Raw genomic sequence first — 14,647 nt, 5'->3', positions numbered from 1 at the left:
ACATGGTTACAGAAGTCAGAAAGTGGCTGCCTCAAGTAAAAATTGACAGGAAAAGGGGACAGAGGTAACTTTATGAATTGTGTAAATATTTTTTCTTGTTTTGGGTGATAATTATGGAATTGTGTGCAACTGCCCAAATTCATTGAGCTGAATATTCAAGATCTGCAGTTTATTATTTATTACTTATACCTCAATAAAAATCTTATTAACATTAAAAAGCATTAGAATTTATTTCTTTATTTTTATTTTTTGGTGGTACTGGGGATAAAACCCAGGGGCCTTCTATCTCTGTGCTACACTCCCAGACCTATTTTATATTTTATTTGGAAACGGGGTCTCACTAAGTTGCTGAAAGCCTCACTAAGTAGCTGAGGCTGGCTTTGAACCTACGCAATCTTCCTGTCTCAGCCTCCCAAGCGTGGGGATTACAAACGTGTGCCACCACGCTCGGCATGAGAATTTTTCACTTTACATCATCTTACAGCCTAGATTTTCTGATTCCTCTTGACCTTCCACTCCACCTTTTTCCCCTTCAATACTGGACCTCATGCATGCTAGAGAAGTGCTCTATCACTGAGCTACATCCCAGCTCTTTTTATTTTATGGTGAGACAGAGTGTTCCTAAGTTGCTGAGAGCCTAAGTAGCTGAGGCTGGCCTTGAACCTGTGTGATCCTCCTGTTTTAGCCTCTCAAGTACTGGGATTACAAGCGTGTGCCACCACGCCAGGCTTGGCAAAACTTTTAAATTCAGTTAATATAGTAAATGTAATGAAAATGATTGTTACCAACCTTAAATTCTCTTGTGATTACTTTTTATTGTTTTTCAGTGCGTGTGTGTGTATGTGTGTGTGTGTGTGTGCGCGCATTTGTGTGTGAAAGAGAGGGGTAGAGATGATTGGAGGTCAATCTCTGAGCTATAGCTGTGTCTTTATTTATTTACTTACTTACCAACATACTTACTTACTTACTTACTTACTTACTTATTTATTGGTACTAGAACTAGAACCTCAGGGGTATTCTACCTCCAAGCTACATCCCTAGTCTTCCTAAGTTGCTGAAGCTCTTCCTAATTAATTACTGAGGCTGCCCTCAAACCTGTGATACTCCTCTTTCAGCCTCCCAAGTATGGAGATTACAGATGAGTGCCCTCACACCTGGTTTAATTTTTTATATTGAAGCATCGTCTCGCTAAGTTACCACACACTGGCCCTGACTTATTTTTTAGATCTGGTGGAACAAAGAGACTAAGAAGAGAGAAAATAGACATTTGTGCTGCCTAGAATTTTAAAACAGAAAATAAATAATATAGGCCAAATTCTGTGAACCAAGGGAAAAATTTACCAGTAGCTTTAAAGAGCTGATACTAGATAATAATAGCAACTTGCCATTTGTTCCTTAATCTGAACGTGTTAGAGAATATTGTGTGATGTTAGAAAAAATAAATGAGATTTGTATCCTGCAGAGTTGCTGGATTAATTGCACAAAAGTGTGCCCTTCTGTCCAGCTGATCACGGTTGTTCCAGTCTTAGTCCCAGTGTCTGAGCCTGGTTATATGTACCACAGTGTTTGCCAGGATCTTTTTGCTCCTGTTGCCTTCTGCAAGAGAATCCAGATGTAGACATTCTGCCAGGATTCTGCCATCCTTCTACTTCTGCCAGTCCTGGGTTCTTCATCCAGCCAACATGGTTCACTCCCATTCAGCTATCTGCTTGAAATATTTTTATCACCTTTCTATTACTTTTTTCTATGTTTTTACTGCTTAATCACCCCCCCCCCGGCTAATGTTAAATACATAGTGTATCATCAGTTCCTTACTTTTATTATCATCACTACCAAGAACTAATTATCTAGCCAGGTATGGTGGCACATGGCTGTCATTACAGTATTTGGGAGGCTGAGACAGGTTTTGTGTCCAGACTCAGCAACTTAGTGGGGCTCTTAGTAACTTACTTAACAAGACCCTGTTTCAAAATAAAAAATGAGACAGTGCTGGGGGGTAGAATGCCACTGAGTTCAATTTCTAGTACAAAGTACACACGTACACACATAATTCTACTTGGAAGTTCTCCTTAATATAGTCATTACTATGAGAGCCAACCTATTTCCATTGGAACACTTTAGAGAGCTCCTGTACAGTTTGGCACCAGTACACACAGGAAACATTTAACAGACTTTGGCACCAGGCAAATAAATCGTTAAAAGACAATCTAGTGTTTGAATCTACTAACCATGACTAATGGAAAATTACAGAGCCTCACTACTAACCTTGGCATTCCTGTAAGACTTTTGTTTCACAAGAGATTAGGCATGCATATGTAATAAGTAGAGCACCCAAACAAAAATAAGCCTTGGGAAAAACAATCCTCTGTGTAAAGGTTCTACTTATTTTGGTTTCCTAAGCCTGGTACCTGGTACCAGAATTTGCTTAGAATAACTATTTATGGGTAATTATTGAAAATATGCTTGGAAAGATTCATTTGTCCAGAACTGTATAAAGACTTAATGTTTGGAGCCACTAAAGTCTCTATACAATCAACATAGGTACAGGAGAGTCTCTAGTGTCCTTTTTCACTAAGAAATTGTGATTTAGTCTGTTGTATGCAAAGATGTTGCCTTCTCTTTGGTCAATGCTGTATTTATTCCTTGTGATTTGCAAATTAGTTAGCTATTTTGTGTCTCTTTCAAAGATTATGTCTCATATTGTTTCTGTAAAGTTTCTTTTATGTACCAGAATTTGAACTCAAAGACCTTCTACCTCTGAGCTACATCCCAAGCCCTATTTTAATTTTTATTTTGAACAAGGGTCTCGCCAAGTTACCGAGGCTCCCCTTCAACCTATGATCCTGGGATTATAGGCATGTGCTACCATGTCCACTATAAAGATTTTGTAATTCTTATTCCAAATCTCAAAACTTATTCTAAGCATTGTCTTTATATTTCTAAAATAGTGTCATTCATATTTTCTTTATAAAATGTTTAGTGCCAGTTTTATAGTTCCAATAGCTTTTTTTTTCTTTTTAGAGAAAATGTTTTACATCTCTTTTTCTCTTAGGGGTGTTTTGTATTCTATGTGTATTTACCTATGCAGCTACTCACATTAAGTTAATAGAAAAAATGCAGGATTGTAGTAATTTTTAACAAAAAATTAATTAAAAAACAGACAATATATCCTATGTAGTAAATTTTAATTTATAAAATACCTCAAAATTACCACTGGAGTATTAACAATATACTAATTTATGCTGACATTTAGGTTATCTAAAAATAATTCTGAATATAGTATGGAAATTATTAAGCCTCAACATTTTTTACCACAATGTCTGAAAATAGATGGTTTAAGTATAGTAAATAACTAAAAAATTATTGAAGAACTTCTTTTTAAATTAAGGCAGGTGCTAACAATGATGTTTTTTCTAATCATTATAATAATGATTGTTTTCATACTTAACTATATTATTTTTGTAGCAAAGATAATCTTGTTCATGTTGGCACACATCCATCCAAATTTTTGCCAATGTTTTTCCAAATTGAGACCTCACATAGAACCTACATGAGAAATTACAGTAATTTTGAATATTCCTCAATTAATATTTTATAATAGTATGCTAATCAGCTTTTTGTGGCTGTGACCAAAATGTCTGAAAAGAACAACTTAGGGGAGGAAGGATTTCTTCCGGCTCACCGTTTGAGAGGACTCAGTCCATGCTCAGCTGGCTCGAAGGCAGAACATCAGCAGGGAGTGCGGTGGAGGAAGGCTGCGTAGCTCATGGCAGCCAGGAACCTGAGAAGGGACCAGAGAGAAGACAAACTCTTCCAGGGCATGCCTCCATGATCTGCTTTCTCCAGATAGGCCCCACCTTCCACTAGTTCATTCATCCACCAGTAGATTAATCCATTTAGGATTAAATGGATTAATTAATCCAGGATTAGTCCACTAACAAGGACAGAGCCCTCAGGATCCAGTTGTTGCCTACAGCCCCAGCTGTGAATCTTCTTGCCGGCAGCTGTGCTTTCAACACATGACATTATGGAGGACATTCCAGATCCAAACCCTAACAAATAGAAAAATTGAAGCAAATTTTGTTTTGAAAAAATACCTCAGAAAAGAATTTTTTATGACTATAATAGTTTTAGATCTGTTAAGTCATTAATAAGAATGTAAATGTCCCAGATATTTCTCAAATGTGGCCAATAGGCATATTGAGTGTTCTTCCACAATGAAAATACAGCCCTGCAGGAATACTTCTCTACCTTGTTTCCAGAGCAAATCATTTTAGTTCAAAGTTTCTTTATGTATTTTCAAGTTATGTGAATGTTTATTTATTAGAATGTTTATCTACCTTTAGATGTTTTTTACAAGTTGAACTGAGAAGATACCTATTGCACATAAATACAAAAGGCAAGGGGCCTAAAATTCATGTTTATCAGAAATTTAAAATGTTGGTTTATTCCTGATCCCATTGCCTGCAATAGCATAGATGTACAATAAATCATTGTTGAAAGAACAAATGAATCTGAAAGTAGAATAATTTATCCTCATTTGAACTATATACATATTTTTGACTAAATGAGGTTAAAGCCTGAAATATGGAAAAATAATTAGCTAACTCTACTCATCCTGTAGTCATTACTTAGCCTTTCATTACTACTAATTATTTTTACTGTGTTGGCTCATTTATTGTCTATTACCTTTCCACCAATACCAATTCTTTGCTTCCTTCCACAAAAAATATTTTGTTGCATTGAGTTCCTATAAGCACTTGAACTTTTCCATAAGATTCATGATAGTACTCTAAATCAATGGAATAAGTGTTCCTTAAAGGATAACATGCTAATTAATTGTTATATAAGAGAACACTCATTAAAGTGGACCACATGGTTTGACTACAGTGCTGAATTGATAGCCCTTCTCACTACAATCAGAGGAAATAAACCTTACCTTCTCCTCATTGGTAGACAGTCTTTTCATTTTCTCCAATATCTGTTGGAAAATGAACTGTTTACAAGCAAAAGGACTGATTCAAAGATTAAAAGTTCTTATGATTTTGATTTAAATTTACTAGTTTTTTTTTTTACTGCTTTCTTCGTCCCTGTGCTTCTACCCTCCCAGTATCTTCTCCCTTGTTTTTCTGTATAGCTCACTGACTATAAATCAACATAATAGCATGAACATTCTTTTAAAACATTTTAATTTGTACTTGTATAATTTACATTAACAAATTACAAATTTACATTAGCAAAACCCATCAACATGTTTGTGCCATAGAAATGCCCTGAAAGTGGCTTCCTTGCTGGGCATGAGAGCACATACCTATAATGTCAGCTACTCAGAAGGCAGATGTAGGTGGATGAAAAGTTTAAGGCCACCCCGGGCGACTTAGTGAGATAGTGTCTCAAACTAAAAAAGAACTGGAGGTATAGCTCAGTAGTACAGTACTTTCCTAGCTTGTACAAGGCCTAGATTCAGTCCCAAGTACCACACACACACACACACACACACACACACACACACACAAAGAAAATGACTTCTTTGCATTTGACTTACCTTGGACATTTGCAAGTGCTGTTAATAAATCATTATAGTGGTATAGCAAAAGAATATTTATTAATTATATTAAAGTCAATATAAAATTAAGTATTTTAGTTATAAATAAAAGACATAGTCAATAATAACTAATTTTACTAGGAAAATTTAAAATATTATAGAAATGAAAAGATAATAGCACCATATGTATATGTTTTACCTTTGTTAAGAGAAAGGGGATACCTGAGTAATGGCAAAACATCAGTCTTTGAATATGACTTCACATTTTGAAACTTTCGTTTATTACATAACATAGTTATTCTAATGTGAAGAAGTGTAGCTGTCATTAATAATAGTTATGTGATATTCTAAAGTGAAATTTCCCTTAAGCAGGATCATAATTCTACAGAGAGTACTACTACCCATATTCCTTTACTAAACTTCCCCCATGGATTTGTTCAATAGATTTTATTTATTTATTTTGCTGTACTGGGAATGGAACCTAAGGACATTCTACCAATGAGCTACACCCCCAGTCCTGTTTCTTATTCTTTATTTTGAAACGGTGTCTCACCACATCCGGCCTCAGGTTTGATTTCTTGAGAGTTTCTAAAAGGGAAGAGAGTGTTATGACATTACAGCTCCTTTGTCACTTAGCTGTATAATCCTTTTATTATATAAAGGTAATAAATGTTGCAATTTAATGAATGTTGTTTTAGGAGATTAGGAGTACACAGGGCAACTAGGTAGAACTGAATAGGGTGTTTTAATTCCTGGAATCAGCCCTAGTTAATATGCTGGAAAGACTGAACAAAATGATCAATTGTAAAATTTTACACGATACAATGAAGAATATAACACACTAGTTTTAGAGAGTATTGTAACTCAAAAAATAGGTTTAAATGCCTCTTTCAAATGAATAATTCTACTGATCCAATGTCAGTAAAACAGGTATTCACTGTTTTTCCTGATGCACGAATGGTTTACCCTAATTCAGTATTCAGTGTGCTTGGCTGTGCTTCTCTCTGTCTCTGTCTCTTTCTCTCCCTCCCTCATTCTCTTCTCCCTCTTCCTTCCTTTCTTCCTCTCTGTCTTACACACACACACACACACACACACACACACACACACACCCCACATGCATACAATCTTAAGATTTAAGAGTATTTTCTGCAAATACTCCAAAGAGTGAAATTAACCAATGCTTAAAGGAACCAAAGTTCCAGTCAGAAGTTTTTGTGTCTACATATTATTAATCCTTTAGTATGGTTTTCAAATGATCTCATTTTTGAAAAATCTGTTAATGGTTGATTTATTTTATTTTATTTTATTTTTTGTAGGTCTGGGGATGGAACCCAGGGGCATTTGATCTCCGAGCTACACCCCCTTCCCTATTTTTATTCATTATTTTGAAACCAGGTCTCACTGAGTTGCAGAGGGCCTCACTAAGTAGCTGAGGCTGTCTGCGAACCATGATCCTCTGGTCTCAGCCTCCCGGATGCTGGGATTACAAGCGTGCGCCACCATGCCCGACTGGTTGATATGTTTTAATCATAAGATTTGGATAAGAAAAACATATATTTAGCCAGATGTGGTGGTGCACACTTGTAATCCCTTTATTTGGGAGGCTGATTCAGGAGGATCACACAGGTTCGAGCCAGCCTCAGCTACTTAGTGAGGCTCTCAGCAACTTAGTGAGACCCTGTTTCCAAATAAAATACAAAATAAGTCTGGGAGTATTGGCCTAAAGTAGAAAGCCACTAGATTCCAGCTCCAGTTACACACACAAAAACACACATACACACGCACGTACGCGCACACACATGTACTTAAAATGTAATACAGAAAGAGTGCTTTCTAAGTCGTCATAGGACACATCACCCTAAGGGTGTTGTCACTGTAAGTTTACTTCAGAATATTCTGGATTTTCTTATAATGACATGTTTGCACATGGGTAGAGACTATTACTTGGCTATCATTATTATTAGTAGTGGCCTTTAAAATACTTCATTATTTCCTCTGACATAGTAGCATTTGAAAATAAGAAAAGTTAAGCCCGGGCGTGGTGGCACACGCTTGTAATCCCTGCGCTTGAGAGGCATAGACTGGAGGATTGTGCAGGTTCGAAGTCAGCCGCGCTGGCTTAAGAGACCCTGTTTCCAAAAATAAAAAAGTATAAAATAGGTCTGGGAGTGTACCCCGGAGGTAGAAGGGCTTCCAGGAACCCCAGTACCACCAAAAAAAAAAAAAAAGGTAAATAGAAAATAAGAAAAGTTAAAAAGAAGTTATTTTTATGTTTATACCTTATCCTCTATTATCCTCTAGAGAAAAAAACAAGGTGATTGGAAAGCACAGGGCTCAAGATTCAGATCTATGAGTCTGAATCCAGATTTATGTATATATGTATGTATGCACTAATATGTATATGCATGCCATGTCCTTCCCATTTATGGGGTTGATTTCATACCTTAAAGAGTATATGCACATTAGGGGGACATTAAGATAATTTTTTACTCTCTAATATAACATTGTAGTACTGTACTTTGCCTATGTGGGTAATTTGAAAGTATATTATAACATTTGATTTTAGAATTACATAAAGTAGGATACAAAGATGGTATTTGTGTTATCAGTGAAAGATACTGTTGATCAAGCAGCAGGTGGTAACTCACCTCTGAGCCTGTCCTCATGAGTTTGCAATGACTTTGTGAGACTGATTTGTTTTAATATCTTTGAGAATGGCCTAATGTTAGCATATTTCACTTAGTATGAATATTTTAGCATATTTTATTTAATATGAATATGCATATCAAATTTATTTGTATTTGTTATCCCATACTTTAATGCTTTTCTCTTTTGTTCTTTATAATTCAATTTTAGATTTAATTTTTATCATGTTAATGAAGCTTTGCCTTATTAGCTAATAACTTGAAATGGATTTCTAATGACTTCAGGAATTGGATCAGCATGTTGACCAAAGAGTCATAGAAATCTAGAGGAATGGGAAGTTTATGAATAGTTTCTTTCTGAAAAAAAATAAGAATCCAGAAGCAAGTTTATAAGTTTGATCTCAGTACAGTGGTCAATGGGGGAGTTTCTTATCATATTTGGGTAGTCTTTCAGACTTTGCTATACCCACAGACCCCAGTTAAGTTTTCTGTTGCCCAGGATCAAGGTATCTATAGGATGATTGTATAGTGGTCGAAGTGTTCTTTATCTGCACTGGCTAATATAAAAACCATTGGCTTCATGTGGAAATAGGACATGTAGAATGTGGCTAGTGGGATAATGGGACTGAATTTTTAATTTAATTTAATTTTAATTTGTTTCGATTTAGTCACATGCAATTAGTGGATACTCTATCGATGGAATAGAAACACTCTTTTTGGTAGTGTTAATAGGGAATATGTTTGTATAATTGCATTTTGATCATTACTCTGACAAATTGTTTTAATTGGGTTGCAATTAGTGGATATCAACTTCAACTAATTTAAATTAAGGGGATGATTTAGTGGAAGGGTATAGAACTTAACTCATGGATTATGAAGTTGATTAACTAAACTTCAGGAAGGCAAGCACAAAGGTACATCTGTGAACCTGAATATCATGATCCTAAGACTTTTTGAGGGACTGTCGTTTGTGACTAAGCTCTAATAATCATCCTGGTACAATCTTGTTGTCTCTGTAGAACATGTGTCTCTAGTTGCATCAGTAAATAATTTAGGACAGTGGTAGAAGTAGATGGAAATGATATTCACATTGAGGAAACCACTGGAAGAATCCATTTGACTCCAACTTGTATCCAGCAAAGATATTAACTTCAAATAATATTTAGAAGATTAGCATAGCTTGTAAGAAGATAATACTACGGCTTTATTGGTTAAAACATAATGTATCAGAAGCTGGGCATGGTGACTTATGCTTGTAATCCCAACATTTGGAAGGCTGAGACAGAAGGATCATGGTTCGCTGACAGCCTCAGTTACTTATTGAGGCCCTTTGCAACTCAGTGAGACCCTATTTCAAAATAAAGGATAAAAAATAGGACTGGGAGTGAGGTCAGAGGTAGAATGCCCCTGGGTTCCATCCCCAATACTACAAAAAAAGAAAAGTGTATCAGGAATTTTCTAGACTCTTCTCTTAATAAATGGGTTTATAATCACTGGCATCACAAGAATTTGTTAGAAATGCAGAAGCTCATAACCCAGACTAGCCTGCTGGATCAAAATGTACACTGGAACACATGGTTAAGTGATTTGTGTGCACATTAAAATTCGAGGAGCACTGGTACAGACAACATATAATTTTCCTATATGAGACATTTTTTATGATAGTCTTCATGCTTCATATTATATAACTTGTATTTTTCTTATAATTATTTTAGTGTGAAATAGAATTTGGCTTTCTCCAAAATGCTCTTCTTTCACATCCTAAGCAATTTTAGATATTCAGTGATAAAATTTTAATAAATAGTTTGTATGATATTTTCATCTGTGATCATACCTGAGTACTCATTTAAGTCAAGAATTTTTATTAAGTTTAATATTTAATATTTTACTACAGAAAATATACAGCCTGTAATTCCTCCTGACGAGAATTTTTGGAGTACTAAAAATAGCTCACTTTTACATAAAAATATTTTTAGTTCTGAAAATTTTCTTTACAAAAACAATTCAAATATAAACAGCATGAAGAAACAAACATAAAACAAGAGAAAACATTTGCAGAAAGTATTTTAGACAAAAGCCATACTAATTTTCTTAGAGGTTGCTGTCTCTTAATATCATGAAAATATATAGCTCATTCCATCACCCAGATTACTAATCACCTTTTAGGGAGAAAACAGAAATGAATGTAGACATTTTTTAAAAAATCTAGCATTTTGTCCAAATGAGAAACTATAAATTAATGAAAATTTTAATGTATGGACTCAGAATAATTTGAAATAAAATTGGATATGATGGGCATTTATCTTGGATTCCATCTAATGAGTGGATGGGGGTTTGAGAATGAGTCCAGATAAATTGTTTTCCTTAAACAAATGCTCACTGAATATTTTCTTTGTGCAAATCGTTATTTTAGACACTAGAATTACAAAAGTAAAAAAGACTGGTCTTTGTCTTTATGGAATTCACATGTAGGAAAGTAAGACTGATTAAAAACAAAACCAACATATTGCACTGTACTAAAATGTCACATACTGGTAAATGCAATAGAGAGATGTAAATCAGGGTGAGATAAAATAATGATAAAGGGGACTTTTATCATGTATCATTATTTTGTATGTGTGTATATGAGTGTGTGTGCATGTGTGTGTGTATGTATGTGTGTGTGTGTGTGTTTGTTTCTAGGGATTGAATCCAGGAGCAGTCTACCTCCAAGCTGTACCCCCAGCCTTGTTTTATTTTTTATTTGAAAACAGAGACTCACTAAATTTCTAAGAGCCTTGCTAAATTGTTGAGGCTGGTTTAGAATCTGTGATCCCCCTGTCTCAGCATCCCAAGTACTGTGGACTGTTATTTTATAAAGACCTTTCTGAACATTTGGTGTTTTAGCAGGTATCTGATTAAAAGAGGGAGCTAAGCACATGGTTATCTGAAGAAAAATCATCAGAGCATCAGAGAGAAGATAAGTAGGGGAAGGGGAGGTGTTTAGTCTAGGGCTTGTGAAGGGGGCCAGTATGCTACAAGAGTAAGCAAGAGATTAATTAGAAATTAGGTAAAAAAGCAAGCCTGGGTTCAAATCCCTAAGCCCTGCTATTATTTGCTCACTATAGCTAGAAAGCAAGAGAGGATTTAGACCAGAGAAATGTTATGATATGATTTATACTTGGAAAGAATTATTGTGCCTGTTTTATGACAATTGGAATGTGAATGTAGCAAGAACAGAAGTAGGTTGTTCAGTTCAAAAGCCTCTGAAGTTGTCCAGGCTAGACCTGATGGTTTACAACAGAGTGGAAGTGAGGAGACAATGATAAATGGACAAATTTTAAATATGTTTTGAAAGCAAGTCATAATTTGCTGACAGATAACATATGGAAGGTGTTTCAGTCAGCATTCTAACTGCTATAATCCAAAACAACTGATCACACAACATAGAGGAAGGAAGATTTATTTGTTTACAGTTCTTTGGAAATATAGGCTTTCAGTCCATGTCAGGCAGGTGTCCAGAGCTCAGAGCATGAAGTGGTGGCAGAACAGGGTGAGAGGAAGAGAGCAAGGCTCTGTCCTCACATCATGGAAGCTGGGACGAGAGAGAGAGCAGGAGGAGGAGAAACATCATCCCCAATGCCACCCCTTCAAGAGTCCCTCCTCAGCAACCAAGGCCTGCTACAAAAATTTTTACCTCATTACTGTGGGGGCTAAGTGAACATTTAAAATCCAAAATATTATACTCTGCCCCTGTACCCTAGACCTCCCAGTCACCTCACAATGCAAAATGCATTTAGTTCAACTCCAAGAGTATCCATAGACTTAACAGTTTCAGCATCACTCAAAAGTCCAAAGTTGAAAGTCTCCTCTCCTCTAAGACTTAAGGTAAACTCTTGGCTAGAAATCCATGTTAAAAATAAAAAGCAGCCGGGCGTGGTGGCGCACGCTTGTAATCCCCGCGCTTGGGAGGCAGAAACAGGAGGATCGCGCAGGTTCGAAGCTAGCCCCGCGCGCTGGCTTAGGAGACCCTGTTTCCAAATAAAAATGTAAAAATAGGTCTGGGAGTGTAGCCCGGAGGTAGAAGGGCTTCCAGGAACCCCAGTACCACCAAAAAAAATAAAAATAAAAATAAAAAAAAATAAAAAGCAAATTACATACATTCAATCTGAAATGGCAAAGAGCAAATATTTACATTCAAAAAGGAGAAGTAGGGCCATAAAAAGATGAAATGGGATCAAAATAGGATAGACATCCAGGAGAGCAAGGATTTGATCCTGCAGTTCCATTTCTGGCATGGGGGACACATGGTGATGGTATGTGATCTCCATGGGGGCTTGGCAGTCCTGCCCCTGTGGCCTAGTTGATTATAACGGGCAGCATACTGGATCTTTTAACTTGGCTCCATGGTTCACAGCTTACAGCATTCCATTGCTATTCCATATTTCTGACCTCTCTACATCTCAGGGTTTTTCCTTGTAACCTTGGCTTCACCTTCACAGCTTAACAAATTGCCCCATTTGGACCTGCTTGCAGGGATTGCTGCAAACAACTGCCTGACTTCCCAGGCCTTCCTTTAATTTTAGAAGACTCCATTACCCCCCCCCCTTTTTTTTTTTTTGGTGGTACTGGAGTTCCTGGAAACCCTTCTACCTCGGGTTACACTCCCAGACCTATTTCATTTATTTTTTTATTTGAAAGCAGGGTCTCTTAAGCCAGCAAGGCTGGCTTCGAACCATTGTGATCCCCTGTCTCCACCCCCCAAGTCGGGGATTACAAGCGTGTGCCACCAGGCCCAGCGCAACCCCCTTCCCTTTTTTTTTTTACAGTAAAGTCAACATTAGACAAGTGCTGAGATTGATGCCAGCAGGAAAGGTATCCATGCCCTCTTCCATCACAGCCACTGGGCTTGTCTTCATTATGGCCACTGCTTCCTCCTTTCTGTCATCCACCTTTCTTCCACTGCATAATCTCTTTGGGCCCCAGTTTTATGCATGCCTTTCTGGCCAAACTGCAAATCTTTAAAGTCTTTCTGCTTTACTTTCTGTTCCTGAAATTCAATCTACAATTCACTTAATGCAGACATCAATATCCATAATGCAGTTTGGATAATTTACCATTTTGAGATTTCCTCTGCTAGTTTAATCAATCCATAATCTTTAAATTGGGCCTGATACAAAGTTTCAGGACATGGAAAAAATACCAATAAGTTATTTGACAGGATGTAACACATGTGGCCTCTACTCCATTTTCCTATGGAGTCCCCTTTGCCCTCTGAAATTTCCTGAGCACAGTCTCTACTGTTCACCTCTCTAGCCACATTCTGGACCTTTCAACCTCTTGTCACAAACCTGCTTCAGAGACTCACACTCTACATGGTCAGCCTTAGAAGTGGTAGACACTTTACTCTTTTGGCACCAATTTTGTCTCCGTCAACATTCTCACTGCAATAATCCAAAACAACTGACAATTTAGAGGAAGAAAGATTTATTTGCTATTTAATAACTCAGTCCATGTTAGGTGGGTGTACAGAGATCAGAGCATAGTTGTGGAAAGGAGAGAGAGGGGGAAAACAAGAATATGCAAGGCTCTGCTCTCATATCATGGAGGCTAGAAGCAGAGAGAGTAAGAATAGAAGAAACTTTATATCATCTCCAAGGTCACACCCCCAGGAACTTCTTTTTAGCAACCAAACCCCACTGCCAAGATTACTGTATTGTTTCTGTGAGGGCTAGAAATACATTCTAAATTAAATACATACAGAAGGTGAGAAGGGAAGTCAAATTGATTTCATTGTGTTTCTCTCTAATTTCTCAACTCTCCTCTCTTATTTTATCCATCCTCCTTCTCAATTTCCTTTAATTCCTTTCCTCCTCTCCTGATTCTCTTCCTCCTTTCTCATTTCAATATTCATTTTCTTCCTCTTTTGTTTTCTCTCATTATTACTTGAAAGATAATTATATTTTCTGCATCAAAAGGGCATTGTAGTAAACCAAGTTTGAAGACTCATGAGACTAGGATGATAATCAGTACTGTGATAAATGAATTTGATTTGGGACATTGAAGGTTAAGCTTATGGACAAGACTTCTTTTTTAGTTTGAGGGAAATAAATCATAGATTATACCAAGGCTTTTTTTTTTCTGAAAAAAAGAACATATAAATTATATTAGCAGCTGAAATGGGAAAGCAGGTTTATCTGTAATTATAAATGAGGATAAGAAAATTTTATTTTTTTCTTTTTGAACATGTTAATGTTGACATACCTATTTAAAACAAAGTGGAGATGTACGGTAGTCTGGTATCCCAGCGAGAGATCAAAGCTAGCTATATTCATTGGGTTGTTGTGATGAACATGCTTTAGGTGACTCCTCGATGAGTCATATTCCCTCCTCTGGAGTGTGGGCACACCTGTGACTTGCTTCTAACAATTAGAGTATGAAAAATTTGATGAGATGTCACTCCCATTATTATGTT

The sequence above is a fragment of the Muscardinus avellanarius genome (assembly GCF_963383645.1).
Source record: "Muscardinus avellanarius genome assembly, chromosome: 9".
NCBI classification, from domain to species: domain Eukaryota; kingdom Metazoa; phylum Chordata; class Mammalia; order Rodentia; family Gliridae; genus Muscardinus; species Muscardinus avellanarius.
Note: the sequence above shows the minus strand (reverse complement) of the source record.